This window comes from Malurus melanocephalus, unplaced genomic scaffold (genome assembly GCF_030028575.1).
Source record: "Malurus melanocephalus ecotype Western Australia unplaced genomic scaffold, MMel_1.1 scaffold_56, whole genome shotgun sequence".
Taxonomy (NCBI): domain Eukaryota; kingdom Metazoa; phylum Chordata; class Aves; order Passeriformes; family Maluridae; genus Malurus; species Malurus melanocephalus.
Genome location: NW_026623288.1, coordinates 258,766 through 277,597, shown reverse-complemented (window position 1 = coordinate 277,597; position 18,832 = coordinate 258,766). Strand labels below are relative to the sequence as shown.

Below are 18,832 nucleotides of genomic sequence, written 5' to 3'. Positions count from 1 at the left end.
CAGTTATGGGGCTCTCCATCCATCCTTATGTGTCAGTATTAAAAAAAGTTTGTCCARTGTGTCTCATCATGAATTATGTACCTTTGCTGTATATATGAGTCTCCTTATTAAAAGAAAAATATAACAACCCACAACTGGTGGAGTGGGAGAGAATTCAAAGAAATTTGAAGATTGCACAGGCAAAAGAATTCAGTTAAATCTTTTGTTAGAAAGAATCCTTTTTTTTTTTTTTCTCAGCAGACAAGGGTAAATTATTCAACATTTCCTGTTACCCTCCAGCATTAATCCAGAACAGAAATACTGTGCTTATGAAATGTATATTCTTTCAGGTACTTTACAAGTGGTTTATTACAAATACAGGGAAAGGAAGGAAAATCTTTGCCCCGTTTACAGACTCACTATCAGGGAGCAGCCCCTTTTGCTTCTCTCTCTGGTGGTAGATAATAAAAGTGCAGAGACTTCTGAAACTGTATTATCTCTGGAAATATTAAAGGAGATCTTCTCATCACTGTGTGAAATGGTAGCAAACACTGCCCATATTTGGGAGGAAAGTTTAAAAGAAGAGACAGCAAAGATGTGATTGTTCACTTAAGAGAAGTGTTCTGGGAGTCATCTGCGTGGAAAGCGAAAGGCACAAATTGCTGGGGAGTGTATGAGGGCTTTAAATGAAGCCTGCGAAAAGTCTCCTCAGCTGTCACCRGGGAATGGCAGGAACAGATGAGTGCCTTGAGGAAATTGAAATTTCCTGTGTTTCTGTCAGCCCAGGCACCAGGATGTGGAAGGCCATAAGAGTCTGATGCCACGTCCTGCAGTTGCACTGAGGATGAAGAAGAGGATGGACAAACAGCTGGCAAGGGGGTCAGACGTGACATTGCTGACATTGAAAGGAGAGAAATGAATACTAAGGAAAACATAGTGAGGAAGAAATCCTGGGGAATGTGTGAAGTGTTTCTGCAGGGGAGTAGAGAGGTCCTGGAGCAGAGGATGGTGCTGCTCAAAAAGCCCCTCCAATAAACAAATCTGTGCAAGTTTTACAAGAGGTGGAAGCCCTGGCCTGTGATGTGGGTCTGAGGAGGTCCCCAGCAAGCAGGACTCTAGATTTTTTATTTAATTTGAGATTTTTGCTGTGAAAGAGCCACTATCTTAACTGCTATGAAGCAGATTTCTAGTTGTCAAAGCAAACAAAATGGCAAAAATTTTTAATAAAATTGAAAAGACTGGGAAGATTATAGTTTAGCTGAGAAAGCGAAGTGTTTTCTCCCTCTCATAAAAAGACAGAGGTTTGTTCAAAGAAGCTGTAAAACCCAGCAAAAAGGAGTATCAAAAAGCTTGTGGTGCCACAGATAAAGCCTGCCCTCCTCCTGGYATGGGCTGTGCTTCCCAATTCTTTGGCCTTCTGCTTAATTCACTTGGGGTGTGTGGCATAATTCAGATTTCCACAAAGGATCAAAGTGCTTTGGTGTAATCAGAGACAGAGGTTTGGAAATAATACAGAGCATGTAAGGCGTGGTCTTTCTGGTCTTTTCCCTTAGAAAACTACTGATTTGTAATGCAAATGTRTTTGTATACTTCTTTAAACTCTGGTTATTTTTCTCCACCAAATGGTATTCTTGAAGTATAAATGCAGTTACCACATCAAGAGAAGTTCAGTTGTAGAAGGTCATAGAACTTACAGTCAAGAGCAAATTTTAATAAGGTCCCAAGATCCCCAATTAATTCTCTTTTTTTTTTAATATACTCATCAATTCCGAGCCACCAATTGCATTGAGTGTCCTTTAAAAATAATTAATACTGCAATCTCTTGAGTACTTTCAAGGTAAATAAAATTTAAAGTTAACCACAGTAATGGTAAAGATAGAAACTTTTTTTCTGTACTTGTTGTGTATAACCATAGACCCATACAGATTATCAAACATTTCAGRGCAGATCTGGATCGATTTAGAGATTACAGCTGAAGCAGGGGTTGAATTGCAGCTGGATGTTGTTGAAACTGTACAAGCTCTCTTCTTGACATTTTTTTTACATTGCAGCTTCCTCTTGCTATTTTCCTCTTCCCTATAAAATCTTGTATTATCTGCAGGTTTTGAAGACTRTTTTTTCTAATCTGGGTTGCTTTTTTTGTTTTGCTCCTTAAATAGAGATTTGAGAAAATGTGAGAGTATTACTTGACAACCAAATTATGTTGGAGTGAAGCGAATTGACTTTGTTGCGTGGAGCTGGATCAGCTGGTCTTCTGGCAAAGTACAGTTCAAGATGAAAGAGTAAAAAAATGTTTTATATTTAAACTTCTGGGGAAACACTGGATGTGGCCTGGTTGTTTTAGTGAAGTCATCTTTAAATGCTAGTGTTTTTAATGGAAACACATTCTTTGTGCCATCGTTTTTAGTTTGATTCAGGAATGTATTTTTACACAAACCTTGCGTGTCCCCACTTGCCAGGTTTGGTGTGCGCTGTAGGACAGGCTYAGTGCAGGGGCTGAATTCCTTTCCAGTGAAGAGAAATGTGAAGATGGGCTCCCATTGCTTGCCTGGTTCACACTGACTGCTCGCAGGTGGTCAGGGAGTGTGCCCAGGTCAATGCTGCTCTGTCTGACCACAGCCAGAAGGCGTCAGATGTGGGGGTGTGGTCCTTGGCACTGCTGCTTCCCTCCTCAGCCCTGCCCTGTCACACTGCACTGCTTGGTAACAAAGACCAAGCTGCAGAAATTTGTTCCATCAAAATCATGGGCTTTTCTTGACCACGGGATAAAAGAGGGAACCAGTGTTTGAGTGTCTGCTGGAAATCCCATCCTGGATGTAGAGAACGCTCTGCCGAGAGCAGCATCCTCTGTGGTTTGGTTTGGTAGGAAGGAGTCTGGCTGCTAAAAGCAGCTCTTCCAAATGTTTAAAAAGGCATCTTGTACAAAAAAAAGTGTGCTATAAATGTTAAACATCTCAATTATTTGTGAAGTTAATTTGTTCTTTTCCTGCAAAGTCCAGTTTTTTTTATTTTCTGGAACTTTGATGTGCCTTGCATTTAAGAGGATCTTCTTTCTTGTATATATGCTGCAACCTAGGAATGCACACATGAGAAATTAATCTATAGATGAGTAAGACTGGATTTCTGTATTCTGCAGATCTAATCAAAGCTCATTTTAATAATGTGATTTGTCTTAAATTTTCAACTGGGTCTAAACCTTTAGGCTTTTCAATCTGCTTCCCAGTCATTATAGGCAGATAGATCTCTGTATGAATAATGCATGGTTTTGCTTTAAAAATCAGTCTAGGCAAACCCACTTCATTTTCACTTTTTATTGATTCCAACCTTGGTGGCTTGTATACATCAGAAATTTCACAACTTAAAAATGTGTCTGTCCCTACAAAYGATTCATTGATGAAAAAAGGTTAATTTGACTGGCTACCTTGAATTTCTCATTGTCTCTCTTTTTTGCTTCTATCTAAGCAGTAAAAATGATTTCCACATAGAAACTTCCATTTTTAAAAGCGAAGGGTTTTGCTTTCTCTTGCTGAGTGTATGGGCATACTGTGTATTCATTTAAATACAGATTCACAGAAACAATTCACAGACACAATTCACAGACAATTTGAAYCCATTGCAGTACTTTATTACTGTAAGAATGCTCAGGTTGTGCTTCTSTCCCAAAGAGATTCTCCTGTTGCTGACTGCTAATGTTTAAAAGTTAAGTACATAAAGTTAAGTACAACAGAATTTGATGTTTTTTGAAATGGTAAAGAAAACATTTTTGACCTCTCCTAATGAAATTGCCATCAATTGCCYTTTTTCTCTTTTCCCCTCCCTTTCCCTTGATCTAATTAGTTTTTCCTCTTGAATTTCCTCCACCCTTTTCTTCCTGCATCCAGGTGCTCTGTCATCTCACTTTTTAATTACCTCTTTACTTTCTGAGGTGCATCTAGGAGGAACCAAAGTCCTGACTTGGAGATAACAGTGGGAACCCCTGTGTGCTCTGGGCAGCTGGGATTCATCCCAGTAAGCTGRGAATTCTCACATAAAGATCTGGACACTGTTCTGGTGAGCTGTGATTGTGATTTCAGACAGGGCTGCAGCTGGGTCTTGGCTGAGCTGCTGTGATCATTTGTGGTGGCTGAGGTGCAGTCTGGAACCAGTGCTTTGTGACTGTAGGAATGAGTACATTAAAAATGGAAAACACTTCTCAGAAGACAGATCTCTGTTTTACACTGGCAGCAGCCACTTCAGACCAGGTTATCCCACTGCCATCAAAGGTGACTGACAAAATCTGCAGAGGAGCTTTCCTGGAGAGATGGAAGATTTGGTTTCATGTTTCCCTTCAGAGTCCACAGTAGGAGGTGAAGGAGAATTTCTGCTGTTATTTTAGGAAAGGTGATTTGTGTAAAATATCTGCCCTTCAGCATGGAGTTTGAAGACCTTACACGGAACACAGAATTTTACAGAGGATGTGGCAAAACCTGMCAGTGCAGTAGCAACTCCTTCCCCAGGGAAGAGGGACCTGGCAGGCTCCAGCTGGGAGCAGTGGGACCAGTTGTGCTCCCCTGGAGCAGTGCAGATGCTGCTGTGACAGAAGCCAATGTCCCCTTGCTGCTGTGATAACTTTCACTYGCATTGGCATTGACACTTTTTTCATCACATCTCAGTTATTTGCTGCCTCAGAGGTTTTATTGTGCAACACCTGTTTTTGTCTAAACCCAGGCACTGTGTGATCCTACCAAAGCCTGGAGGGAGCCTCATAGTGCCACACCAGTTTTATGTGCTGCCAAAGCTGTTGTGGTGAAGTGACTTTAAAGCAAAGCTGTCAGCRTGGCTGGCTGAGTGACAGAAGAGCCGTGCTGACCACTGGTTTGAAGCTTGGTTAGCTGAGAAATGCCAGGGGGTTGTTATCCTCACCTCTAAATCCCCTAACTCAAACATGGGCGTAATGACTCTGCTTCTCCTAAGGGAGCTTTAGTTTTTTCTATCCTCACCTCTAAATCCCCTACCTCAGATATGAGGATAAGGACTCTGCTTCTGCTAAGGTAGATTTAGTTTTTTCATCAGATTCTTGTATTAACATCAGGAGACGGAGCAACATCAAGGAAAGCTCAGGAGGAGCACAGTGGAGTAGGGAATGATGCGATGGGGCACACGTGCTGAAGGAAAGGTGAGCTTTCCCATCTCAGTCTCAGTCCATTTGGGGCTAGGCCATTGTGATTGATTACCAATGTGTTTGCAAGCGACAGTTGTGTGCTAAAAACCTGTTTTCTGTGTGRCAGGTTTTGTTTGGTTGGACACTGCTCCGATGTGGCTCTGGCTGAGATGTCCCCATGGACGTGTTGGTCCATGTTACATTGGCTAGGGGCCAGGAGCCTGCTTCCTGTGGCCACACAGCCCTGGCATTTCCCTTGCTGCTGTTTCCTCTCTTACTCTGCTTGATGCCTGGGGGGGGCTGGCACTTAAATATGCTCCATCCAGCCCAAGGCACTTTTACTACTGATAAAGTGGGTGATTTAAACAAAAGTACAAATTGTTCCTGTCCTTGTGGTAGTTYCAGCCTTTCTCGTGTTGTTTCCTTAGCAGGTCAGCAGGTTGTTTGGGAACCAGCGGCTGGGCTGCCCCAACAGCTGGTTCAGTGCTGAAGCAGAGGAGCTGCTGGAAGTGACACATCCCAGTAGATTATGTTTGCTCTGAAATGCTCTCAGCCATCCCAGCCGCGGGGCCCTGATCTCTGCCCGTGTCTGCGGCGAGCTGCCTGCCTGGCACACAACCTGCTAACTAGTGTGCAGCTTCTCCCTGCTTCGCAATTCTGTATCCTGCCTAGGAAACAGAAATAGCAGCGTGGATGTGTTTATTCAAAGCATCGAGGGAAGGGGCCTTTGGCAGCCTGGCTGGCTGTGCGACATTTACCTTCTCGTGTCTGTCAGGATTTTCATTGCTGAGATGAGGCTTGTGAACAGCTCCTCTCAGACTGCTTCTCCAGCYAGGGCAGAAACATTGGGGGTGCTGGATAATAACCTACTGATTTCATTTTGTGTAGCGAGACAATGTCCTAGGTGTTTGGGACACTTCTGGGGATTGTCTGTCATCATTCTTCATCCCATGTTCTTTGATCTTGTGAGACTGACAAAAGAATCACTTAATTATCTGATTTCATGTAYTCTCTTAGGACAGTATTTGAATGAAAAGTTGATGTTTATATTGAGTCCTAAGTAAGGATTTTTTTTGTTGTTGTTTTTCCCCTGAACTGGGCTCTAAGAGCTGGATGTAACTGTGTGCAGGCTTGAAAAGACAAAGATATCTTAGTATCTGGATGAATTATTTCTTTCTTTTTTCCGGCAAGGTCAAAAAGCTAAAAACACAAGGCTGGATTAAAACCTTTGTGTTATAAGTGGGAAGAATTCATTACTTAAGTGCACTCAGTCTATTGGGAGTGCTGGATTTGAGGTTTTCTAGTAATCTGTCCCTGTGCAGGCTGGCCAGGGGAGCAGAGCTGGGCTCAGTGGGAGCCAGAGARCAGAGGAGCTGGAGCACTCACGGGGTTTGTCCCTGCTGAAGGTGCTGCTGTCCCGAAGCACAGCAGGTTTGGCGAGGCATGGGAAGGGCTGTGGGTTGAAAATGCTCTGTGGTGAAATTTTGTGAAGGACGCCACTTTACTTTCTGTTTAATTTGAGTGCAGGGGTGACAAGCACAACAGCAAAAATGGGAACCAGGATAGAATGATGAGGAGGATTTATTTATTTTTACTAACATATGAGAGATTGCTGTGCTGGTTTGTTCTGGTTTGTGCTGGTTTGTTCTGGTTCTGGTATGAATCTGCATCATTTCAGTGCTCGAGACATCAGTGCCTTGGAGATATGCTCAACAACTTCTTGATGTTTAATTCTCTTTCTGCTCTTCTAGACACTACAACAATGTGCAGCATCATGCTTGTTTTCTGAGGGTGAGGTTATAATAAGATTTCTTATAGTTTATTCCTGCCTATTGCTTCAAAATTGGACAGGATTCCTAAATTGGAAAAGACATTTWAAAAATGAAYGTGGCAAAAGAAGTAAATAAAAATRAGGAATAAAGCCTAACACACAYGTTTCRTATAATTCCTGTAAAAAYTTAATTCTTTTCCTTAAGCACTGACAAGTTTTTTCCAGAGAARGGAAACACAGCTAACATTTTATTAACACCTTTGTTACCTTGGCCTTTCCAATCTAACAGCAGAGAGTAGCTTGGGGGAGGGTGTTACATCTTATTTTCTACTCTTTTGACACCTTGTGCAAATTAATGACAAAGCTCCATGTAATGTGCAAGTGAAAATGAGGTTTTGCTGGTACTTGGCAACCCTATGCTAAAACTCAAAAATGAAAATTCTCTTTTCTTGAGCCCCATGACCTAACCCCCTCCTGTGAGCAACTGGGGGAAGGTGGGAGGAGAAAAAAAAGGGAAGGGGGGGAAAGGAAAAYGAATTTTAAGTTTTTTTGAGATTGTGACTCATTATTCTTTAGCTCTCTGGAATGCCACGAGACTTTTTTAAGCATCCRCTGTTTGTCACTTGGCAGAAAGAGGCTGATAGCTTGAGACTTGAATTGTCATTTTGTACACAACACACTGACAGATCCATGCAAAAACAAACCTACCAAAATTGCATTTAAAAAGGTATGAAGACACCAAATTAACAGAGAGCCTGCCAAACTGTTCTTAATTCTGCAAAAAAAGGAAAGAAGGAGCTGCTGGAGTTGTTCTTCTAATATTTGCACTGATTTCATGTGCCTGATCCTATTGCTTTCTAGTTGTCTCCTTAAAGGGAATGAATGGGCTTTTCCTAACATCAGGTAGAGGGAGGGAACTTGTGCTTTAGCTCTTTGCAGGCAGAACAGAGAATCCAGCTAACAGGGAACTGCTTGAAAGGAGAGAGTGATCTCCCTCACTGAGCAAGGTGTTGTGTCAATAATTTGCCATCTATATGTGTCTGAATTTAAATATGAATTTGCTTTTAGTCATGCCAGCACTTTTTCTAGTCTGTGTCCACACACAGTTGGAGGATTGGCTTTTGATTGCATAAATGTCAGCTTGGATGTTTGGACTCTAAGAAGCTGCTTTCAAAATTACCTTTTTCTAACAAAAGCCAGCCAAGGTATTTTAACAGAGAAGGAGAGAGGTTTCCTCAACACTCSTTTGTCAGAGCAGATGTTGCAATGTGTGGCACGATAAGGAAGGGTCTCACCCGTTTTTTTTTTCCCCATGCTTCTATGAAAGTGTAAAAATATCGATTTGTGTAGCCCACCTGTGCATTTTATTTTTTACCACTGTCATAAGGAGCTTTACTTTGTTCTGTAGCTCTCCATGAAGCATTAGAAATCTTTTTCATACTCTTAMTTACTAGTACAGTTTTTTTGCTCTGTGATTTTCCGAAATTTTCTTACCTGCTCTGGATGGCTTTTGCAATGGACTGATGAATTGCTTCGGGGTTGAACTTTCCCATGCGAGTGCTCAATCCACCAAATCTCAAACTGAAGCTGTGCTTCACTGACAGTTAATTGGGAGTTATTTATATTTCTTCTGCAGGCAATAGGTACTRTCACTGTTATTCTTGGAGTAGCATTTAGAAGCTTCAAATAGAGATTGGGTCCCTTCTACACTAAACAACAATTAAACTTATTGAAAAAGGGGTTCCTGCTCTGGAAACTTTAGAGGTAAGTTATGTTTTTACAGTGAAAAAGAAATCCTGAAAATGAATATTGCATAACTATTTCAGAGGATTCAGGGAGAAAATGACTGGTCACTCCAGCTATTTCTGGATAATGCATTGCCTTGAATTTGAAGGGGAAAGCCCCGTTATCAAGCGTGCACCAAACTGAATGTTAAAAAAGGGGATGTTTTGGAGCCAAGCTGCAGGTACACAGCAGTGGGYTGTGTCCACTGGCTTGACACACTGCCCCTGACTGTTGAGATCCCRTGGCAACTCTTGAAATATGTCTGCATGTATATGAGAGGAATAAACAGAGCTCCTAAACTTCAAGAAGAGAAATCACTGTATTACTGCTTTCTCTCTGACCTTGAAAGGTCTTGAATTATTAAAGAGTCTCTTAAAAGTGCAACCTAGTTTCCAAGCTCTGTAACTTAAAAATGGCATAACCATTGTGAAATTTAGTTCTGGAACCATTTAAGCAATTTTTTCTGCATTACTTTAATTACAAAAATTGGGTGTTTCTATTTCTTTGGAATGTTTAATAATTTTAATTAAAAATAATCATTTTATGTACACTGCAGAGCTGTGGATTCAGGATACCAAAAGTTTTAAYGACTTCTGATACTCTTGCAAAAGTATCCTGAGTAGCTGAAATACTGGAGGAGTTTCTGATGGCTGACCAGCACCTGAGTTACTTACATGCTTAAGTCATAGAGGGGTCTCAGCAGCTGTTAAATACCACTGGTGTGCAAAGGTATTGTTTATATTGCTGTGAGTAGAAAGCAGACTCCCCTGTTAGAGCTGAGGCTGGATCAAACTTTGAGCTGCTTAACAAAAACACCTTTTGGGCACCTTGGACTTYGAGAMGATTTTGAAGTCACRATGATCCTTTTCCTTGGGTTAGAARTTTTCRTACAAGAAAAATTCCCTGTGTTTGTATATGATACAGGTGGTGATGGTTGTAGTCTTTGTCCCAGGTTTGACCTTAATGCAGTGAGGTGGAATCAGCACTTCAGCTGTTTATTGCTTATTATTTTGAATCTTTTATTAGCATTAAAGAAGTGGCATGTCTCCCCGGTTCCTAGGGTTGGATTATTTTATGTTCCCTTGTGCACAAGTGACCTTTATATTGCAATAGAAAATTCATCCTACCCCCTCCTCACAGACATGAACCTGTGTCTGTGTTTCAGYAGGTTACCAGAAACTGGTTCTGGTTGTGCTCACTCAGCAGGCTGTGGTCAAAGCTGAGCTTTGGCTGTGGCACAGCTTTAGGTCTTGCGAATGCCTTTGAGCTCCATCTAACAGGGAGGCCTTTGAATTCTGTGTTATTGTCAATGTTTACAGCAGTGTGATTAGAGCCAATTAGTGACTCGTGCTTTGTGTGTGCTGTAATAACAGAGATGCTGTTTTCCCACTTTGCTGAATGGCCACARGGCAAACAAACTTTCTCCTGACCCTGAGGAGGGAGCCTGTAGAGAGAGCTCCCTGCACCAAATACCATTSCCAGCCTGCTGAGCAGGAATATCTAAGGAAAGCAGACCTGGGAACATCCAAGTGTGTGCTGAGAGGAGGAGCAGGGCAGCTCTTTTCAGTGCATGTGGGCCAGGGTCTATCACTGTGTGTGTTGTGGCTCCTCTGGAATAACAGTGCAGGCAGTTTTTGATGGCTGATTTGATTAGCTGTGTGTGATAGAGAGACATTTTCTGWCCTGTAATTTGTGTCCATGCAGAGCTGCTTCAGCACAGGCTGGGGGAATTGGAAGGGGTGGGAAGGAGCAATTAATTTTGGCCCTTCAGGGAAGCAGCATCCTGTAGATTCTGCTGTCATCACATCCAGTTTTTCTCCTTGTGCATTTGTCACAGATCAAGCCCTGCTACCCACTTTTAAATGTAATTACTGTTAAAGAGGCACTCCAATTCCAGGCTCTTGCACGGTGCCAGAGCTGTGCAAGGGTCCTGCAGGARTCCATCCTCCATGGCTCAGGGACAGAAATGCTGCCGAGAAGYAGGAACTGCCCCTTTTGCTTCCTCCATCTTAATAAAAGAGASACACCTTTCAAAGTTAATTTCAAAATGTTCTTTGTTGTCAGAAGTAATTTGATGGCCTCGAAGGGATGAAAACCCCATCCCCTGGACAGTCAAATGCACTTTTGGATATTTGTGGTGTGATTTGTGGAGGATAAACAAACAGCTTCCAGACTCCACGCTCTCTTTATCTGGATCTGTAGACTAAGAACTGTGGGTTTTAATTAGGAGATAAAGCTAAAGCTGTTCAGAGATGAWAAAATGAAAAGAGACCTGCTTGCAATATGCATGTGCTTCCTTTTTCTCACACRTGCTCATGAGCACACCCGCTCTTGGTGAGCAGGAGCTCCAGCTCTGGCTCTGACCATGGGACTGGGGCTTGGTAAAGCCAGCTCTGAGGTTAGGGGTGGCCAAAAGTGCAGGATCCTTCCACTGAAGGGTCCCCCTGCATCTCTGCTGCTGCTGGGGACCAGGACAAGGCTGTGCTTTGTTGGCAGAGATGAAGGGAGCTCTACCACTGGGGTCTGTAATGGAAATTGTGGAGCTGAGGGCCGTGGATCTCTGGTGGGAAGAGCCTTGCAGAGCTGTGCCTGTGCAGGGCAGGTGTGTGTGCAGCAGCAGAGGGCTGCAGGGTGTACAAGCCCTGCGAGGTGGGAGCCAATGCCACACAGCTCTGGACCTGTCCCTCGTCAAGCCTGCACAGGAAGGGGAAATAGGAACAGTTGGTTTGTGCTCAGCGAGAGGAATTAAGCATAATAACGTGTTAGCCTAGACTGCTACCTGCCAGAGTTAGACAGACTCAAGACTGCGATAAAAAAAGATTGTCATCTGATTTTTCCATCTGGATGAGACTGCTCAGTTTGCCTGCAGACTGTGTCTCTGGGGGCCGAGGAGGAGCGATGCTGTGCACTCCTGCCTCGCAGGGGGAGGCATGGCCAGTGGTGAGGAGTCCTGCAGGAATGCAGATGCCTTTCTGGAGCAAACCGAGATGTAGATCCAAGCATGCTGATGGAAAACAACCTGAAAATACACACGTTGACCAATTGGTGTCTCTCCCCCAACTTGCTGCTCACAAAACTCAAGTGATTTCAGATTCTGGATAGATTTATACAAAGTGTTTTCATCTTGCTTGTCACCAGTTTAGAAATATAATAGAAAGGAAATGAAGTGACAATTGTAAAGTATCTAACATATTAATGCTAAAATGATATGACCAGAGTCCTATAAATAGATGATTTCTGTTTCATATCTAGAAATTAAACTGTATGCAATTRTAATGAGACCATTTAACCTTTGTCMTACCTGTCCTTACCAGTTCAGTTGAGCTTCCCTCAACAAATTGGGTTYGTAGCAAAACCACAAAAAGTGATTAGCACAGAAACAGTATTTATTCTGATTATGCTTTGGTGGCTAGACTACTGCAAGAGTTAAACCTCATTTGCATCTTTCTGCAAACAGATGTGGCTGTAGAGAGCTGTGGTATCGCACATAGCAAGGCTAATGTGTAGGGTGTGTGGTATGTCAGCTTTCTGATCTGGCTGGTTAGGCTTATAATTTCCTGCCAGTTTATAACAGCTTCTGGTTGTTTGATTGTAAAGGGAAAGGAAGGCACTTTGGGGCTTAGGCAGCAGGGGAATTGACTTACCCGAATGTCCTTCATCTGAACGTGATTCGTTAATTTTAGATTTAAAGACTATGCTGGTCTTTCATTTATCTGCTTCAGCTTATGGTTTGCTTCCTCATATGTTTTATTTTTAACTGCAAAGTTTTACATCCATATTAATATGCCATCCAAGAAGTATTGTAGCACTAAATAAGCTGCACTTTCCAAGTGAAATAATTGTCACAGTTTGCACAAATAGAACTGTCTGGTTTGCTACAAGTGATACAAATATAATGGAACATAGTCCAATGGAAGAGGCAGAATAGTTTTTCAAGGATTCCTGAGTGCTTTGCAATCAATTTTTTTTTTTTGTGAAATAGGCAAATGACTTCAACTTACAGCCTAACCTGGTCATTATTTAAAATCACTGAGTCATTTTTAGTTTTCAACTTCTCTTCTTGATAAGTGGCTCTTTCGATGGACGACATGTAAGCTGCTAACTAAATTTCAGGTTTTAGGAAGGCCTTTAGTCATATAACTAAGGGTGATAAAAATCCTATTTAATGGGGAATACTCCTTTGCCATGGGCTTGATCAATAAATTAAATAGATTAATTAAGTTGARCTGTCAGGACCAAGGACTGTCATGAAGTCCGGCCAGCAGAGTTGGCCATTTATCAGAGGCAAACGTTTGTTGRAAAAAGGCAGCCTTTAATGGGTAATTCTGGAGTGCATGCAAATGAGCAAGTACATAAAAAGTCTASCAAGGAGTGTCTGTCATCTGATCACAGGCAATATAAAAAGAGGTGGATACGTCTCTGCAAAGTCATTAAATTTGCTTATCAAACTTCTTAGTGTGAATTTTTGAACTTCAAGTTCTGAGGAGATGAACTGGCTTGTAATGTGAGTAATAGTCTTAGGTATTTCCATTTTTCACTCTTCACTGAGAAATTAAATTGGTTTTATGTTTTGAGATAGAAATATACACACACACAAACATATACCTATACSTGTATGAAGTGGTTTAAAATGCAAGCTTATTAAAAATGGGAAAGATTTTATTGCTTTCAGAGCATTTGGAGGAATTATGCTCTGTAGGTAGAATTCAGTGCAGATATTGGAGCCAGACCAATTTCTGTTATTTCAGTTCAGGAAATTTCCAGTGTATTTTGTGGCTGGTTCTCTTTGCTGCCTAGAGCAGAGTCCTGTTGGTGCTGGCCTGTGAGGGTCTCATAGTTGGATGCTGTGGGCATCACTCATCACCCTGATGAGTGACCCGGGCTGTCTTTGGACAGCATTGGAGAGCAACAATCAGCAGAGATTTGGTCCCCACTCACTCAGAACCAAGACACAGAAAGCCCTGGGTGATGCACACCTTTGTTTTGTCACTGTGCCCCTAAGGTTGCAGGAAGGTGGTGACAGTGTGGTGACAGAGTTTCTCKGGCAGCCGTAGGTGTGATGGCTGCTGGAGCTCTGTGATGCTGTTGTCACCCGAGGAGCCCCTCGAGGCAGAGCAGCAGCAGATCCTGGCTGTCCCTGCTCTGCCATGGACCCCTCTGTTCCACGTGTTCCCTRTGGATGTGGTGGGAGTGAGCTGGTGTGAGCTTCCCAATGTGGAAAACGCAGCACCGTGCAGAGCAGAATTGCATGGGAGCTACATCTCTGTTTTGGTGCTTCCAGTTTCGCTGTAAAGCCCTGGCCATATGGATGCACTCCTACAGCCACTCTGGAGGCAAGCTGAGAATAAAATGAGCTGTGTGCAAGTGCTGCAAGCCTGTGTAAATGAAACCTGCCTGACAAACCAGAAACATGCCTTTTTGATGTATAATAAAAATAAAACCCTCTCAAGGCATAGAACTTTGCGTATGTTCAGTTCCTGTTGATTAAATAGTTCTGAGCTTGAAACAGCAAAGGAGTGATCTGGGGATGCTGGTACCAGGGCAGTGATCTGTCAGGAGATGTGTGAAGGGGACAGTGCTAGAAAATGTGCCCAGCCATGTGGGCAAGGCCAAGGTCCTCCTTGTAACTCAGAGAGAAGACCCTCTGCAAGGGGTAGCTCAGAGAGAAGACCCTCTGCACGTCATGAGAAGGTACAAGAAGGAGCAAAGCCTTGCTCTGTCCTTGAGGCTACTCAGGAAGGGTTGAGGGCAGGGTGTGCCTGACCTTGGCTTGCTGAAATGCGCCTGGAGTGGAAGAGGATGAAGATGAGAATCTGTGACTGGTGATAATTCTGGATTGCTTCCCCTCCCTGCTCACTGGGGCAGTGGGAATCACTCATGCTGTAGTCCAGGGTTTTGTCTCAGGGACTTGGGAGAAAAGTTAGAAACTCTCCCAAGTGGCTGAAGCGCTTCAGCTGTGGTGTGAGCTGGACTCCTTAGAGGGTAATTTCATTGTGTCACTGGTCTGTGGGCTCTTGATGAGCAATTTAAATGTGACCCTGGTGCATCAGCTGTAGGAAAGGCAGGCTTTTTGTACCTTTTTCTTATACTATTATCAGCAGCTGTGAAGTGATGCAATCCATATGCCGTATGGAGCACCTATATATAAAAATCTGACATATGGATGTTGTGAAGTTCTCAGAAGATTCCACATGCTTGAGATCACCCACGTGCTAAAAACATTCTGTTTGGGAATTAGTTGTTGAGATTTATGTTGAATTCCCATAGTGAAACCAGGCAAATTGTGCTGGGAATGTTTGTAGCACGGAGTCAGGTCTGAATTATTCTATTCGGTCCTCAGTGGAGTACCACAGGTTTTGGGAAGGATATATTTGGGCTGAGTGTTTCCAAGGTGTCTCTGCTGATAACTTTTATTGGATCTGTAAACCAATTGGATCTGAGCCGTTTCTAGCTCGTGGTTCTTCACTGTCTTCTCCTGCCCTCCCCTGGCTGGGAGCCTTTGTCTCCACGGGCAGTGTGGGAGGCRGAGGATGAGGCACAGCATCACTGAACACCTGGTTTCTCAATTAAGTCTTCARGACTTGCTACTCAGACCTGCTGTTTTGCTGCACAGAAATTAAGGGAGCCTCCTGGCTGCTGTTTCTGTGGGACTTGAAGAAGGCAAGGCATTCCAATGGATCCAGAAGTGAGTAAATCACAGTTTGCAAGAAGCTTCTGCCTTTGGTAACACTGATTTTCCATGCTGCTGTAGCTCATCATGTCAAAATGCTWATCTGGAAGCTCTCCATGGCTAGCTAGCATGAGTTGGCCAGACTTTTTTTTTTTTTTTYCYTTTTWWWAAAWYYTTTTTTATCCACTGAGATGKGAATCCACCCTTCTATTGCTGATTTGGCTGATGCAGCAGRGCTGRCTGCACTAACCTCCCCAGAGGGAATTCGCCATCAGAGCATGTGAGTGAGTGGCAAGGTGGGCATAAGGCATGGTGGGCATGTTGGYTCCACACAGATGGAGGCTGAGGATTGAGTGAGCAAATGGTATGGAGGAAGGTACAGATAAACTGAAAAGACTTTTCAGTTTTACTCACTGTTTAAGAAGCACATAGCAAGTGCTATAAAAATACAGATGAGAGTAGTATGTAGCTGGTTGATCCTCCCCTGGCCACAGCAAAGGCAGAAGGAAATGGGCCCATTTATCTGCTGGTTTTGGGGCTTGTTCAGAGTGAGTGTGACTTCAAACTCTGCCTCTGCCCAAGGAYCATGATTTAGGGGGGGCTTATACCATCCTTCTCCCACTTTGGACRTTCTGTGCCCCCAGATGTTTGTACCAGTGCCTGAAGTTTTCATGCAAGACATCTCAAATTGCTGCTTCCCTCTCTGTCGATTTTGTTCTTGTGGAGTGGCAGAGGATTGACAGTGATTTGGATTCTGCTTTCTGAARTGCTTAGTTCAGGGCTTCAGTGATGAGGAGTAGCAGCAAGCAGCACACTCTGGAGCTTGTTTATTTAGGAGCCCAGGTTACAGATGTGTATAAACCCCTTTCTCCCCAAAGAGCTGTCAAGGTGAAGTTAATTCCACTACCAATAAATGTTTGTTGTAATGTGCGAAGCAATAGCAGGAGAGTGAGCCTACAGCTTGTGTCTGTACATCACTTTAATCTGTAATCAACCTGCAAAGATTTCTAGTTCGTAGCTGTGTCTTAGTTATTTGCGCTTGCTGTGTGACAGTGGATTCTGCTTGCCTGAAATCCTTTGCAGAGAAGAARCATTTTTCTGGCTTTATTTGAAATGAAAGCTGTTCCCTAGAGTCACATCAGCTGCAGAAATCCAGACCCCAGCACAAGTGTCTGCATTAAAAACTGGGCTTTGGGCTCCATTAAAATACTGTGACTTCACATGTCACAAACACAGACAGGCAGTGCAGTAGCACGGGCACTTAAAAGATTGCATCCAGCTTTGAAACCAAGGGGCTTTTGAAACTGTGGGGCTTTTGAAACTGTGGGGTTGCAACCTGGGGAAAAGAAACAGTTATGTCCTCTCTTTGCTTCTTCCAGCCTCTGTCAGCTCCTGGCTTTAAACTTTCTCTGAAATGACGCACTTGTCTCTTGGTAATCTTCCCCCATATTTTAATTGGGGATGGCAGGTGAGGCATGAGGTGAAAGAACTGGGAATGACCTGTAAAACTGAGACAATGGAGCCAGARAAATGGCCCTTCGGTTAAACTGGTGATAGTAACTGCCAGATTTTTGGGAATGTTTGCAAACTCGTGATTAAATCAAGTGAAATTATATAAAACTTTTGACCTTTGAATATAAACCAGGCTGGAGGACTCTGAGAAGGGAATGGCAGGGCTCCACTAAGAGAGATGTGTTTCGTGACAGTTTACTCCACACTGTGTAGGCAGCAAGGCGTGCTGATGGGTTAATCATCTGTTTCACATTTGAGAGAAAAGGACATGTCCTCTTGCTTTTTGTGATGTGGTTACATGTGTGAGTATAGGTGAGGTGTGGGCCCTTCCTTGACCCTAAGACCAGGGCTGGGCTGCTGGTTGTGGCCAGTTTTTACAGATGGCACATGGCCGTGATGTTGGAGTGCCTTTCATTTCCATGGCAAGCACTGTGGCCACCACTCGTTTCATATAAATTTTGTTTTCCCTCGATTCTCTCTGGAGGAGGAGGATTGGAGCAGTGTTTTGGTCAGTTTTGCTGCTCTATTTTGGCATGACAGCAGATGTATCTGTTATTAGGGGAGGCTGGATCCAAGRGAACTTTTGAAGTGGAAGGGTTTAGGGTTTCTGGTAAGGTCCCAGTTCCTGGGGGAATTAATTCATCAGATCAGCTGATGAGAAGTGCTGACCCCTACCCTAGCAGGTGTGTGCTCTGCTTTTAAGCATGTGAGTAGTCCATATTGTACCTGGATTAGAAGCATTTTGACAGTCTTAAAATAAATTAGAGAGCAATAATAAATCCCTAAGAAGAGATTAGGATTTAAAAAACTGAAGACTCTGGTCTTGCACATCCTCTGCTCTTGTTGTACTCTTCTTGACTATGGAGCTGAAGCAAAAAGAGGAAGTGCCGAAAGCTATTCAGATTTTCAGTGCAAAGGACTAATGTTTTRGTGAGATGAGCAGGAAATAATGGCCAGAGACTCGCAGAAGAGCATTGAGATTTGCAMTGATTTTTGAATCCCTGTTTAGTACTCCAGGTCATCCAAGATCTAAACTATAACAAAGGGCATGTCAGAGACAGTAGGGAAGCAGAGATCTCATAGATGCAGAGTGCCAGCAGAAGCAACTCAGAAAGCAGCTTGGCCTTGGRCTTTCTGAAAATCTGCATCTCTGTCTCAGTTCAGGACACATTTCCAAAAGCATTAAGAATTTCCATACAGCTTAAGCCTGTCTCCAGATTCCCACCCACTCAATCTTTAATTAAATGAAAGAATTTCCACTTTATGATTAATCCTTCTTTTCAGGGCAAGTTGCAAATAGTTGAAAAAGTAAGACTTATCTGTCTCCTTCTTTCCTTCTGCCTTTTTAGTTTGCAAATGAATGTCGGGTCATCTTATACCATTCGTCTTCTTAGAACTTTTGCCAGTTTTAATTCTGTAAAATGCAAGAGTCATTCCTCATACTTATCTGTAAATTGCATTGAATCTTGTTGCAGTCATATTAGGTGGTAATGATTTATATGCCTTCTAATAATTTATTTGATTATGCCAGCTAYGTTCCATTTCTAAAGAATTATCAAGTTAATGCTCTTTTGTAGRGAACAAAGAAATACTTTCCATAGTTCTTTGTCTTTCTGCAGTTTGTTACAGTGCTGCMTATTTGGTTCATTAATAGAGTGGTGTGTAAGGATCAGACTGACAATTTATTGCAGGTATTGAATGTTGTTAGACCTCAGGCTGCACAGGAGCTGCATATCCAAAGGTGGTTCARACGCTGGGAGTGTCAGTGCTTGGGTGGTTCTGCTGTGTGCATGTTCCCAGATTCTGCCAGTCTCTGATGGGGTATCTGGGCACAGATGGGGCTGGCAGCTCCAAGCTCAGTGGCAATGTGAGGGACAAACAATACTGTCTGAAATCTCAGTGGCAAAATATGTTGGGTTCTCCTCTCCTTTTCCTTATGCCCCAGGAGTTCTGTGCTGATCTATCCCCCCCCCCG

The 18,832-nt window shown here is 42.9% G+C and overlaps 1 protein-coding gene across 2 annotated transcripts in view; it reads left to right on the top strand.

Annotated features, from left to right (window-relative positions):
* Positions 1–18,832, top strand: part of IL1RAPL2 (interleukin 1 receptor accessory protein like 2) — a 341,134-nt gene that overhangs the window by 73,026 nt on the left and 249,276 nt on the right. The gene's annotated exons all lie outside the window — the stretch shown is intronic.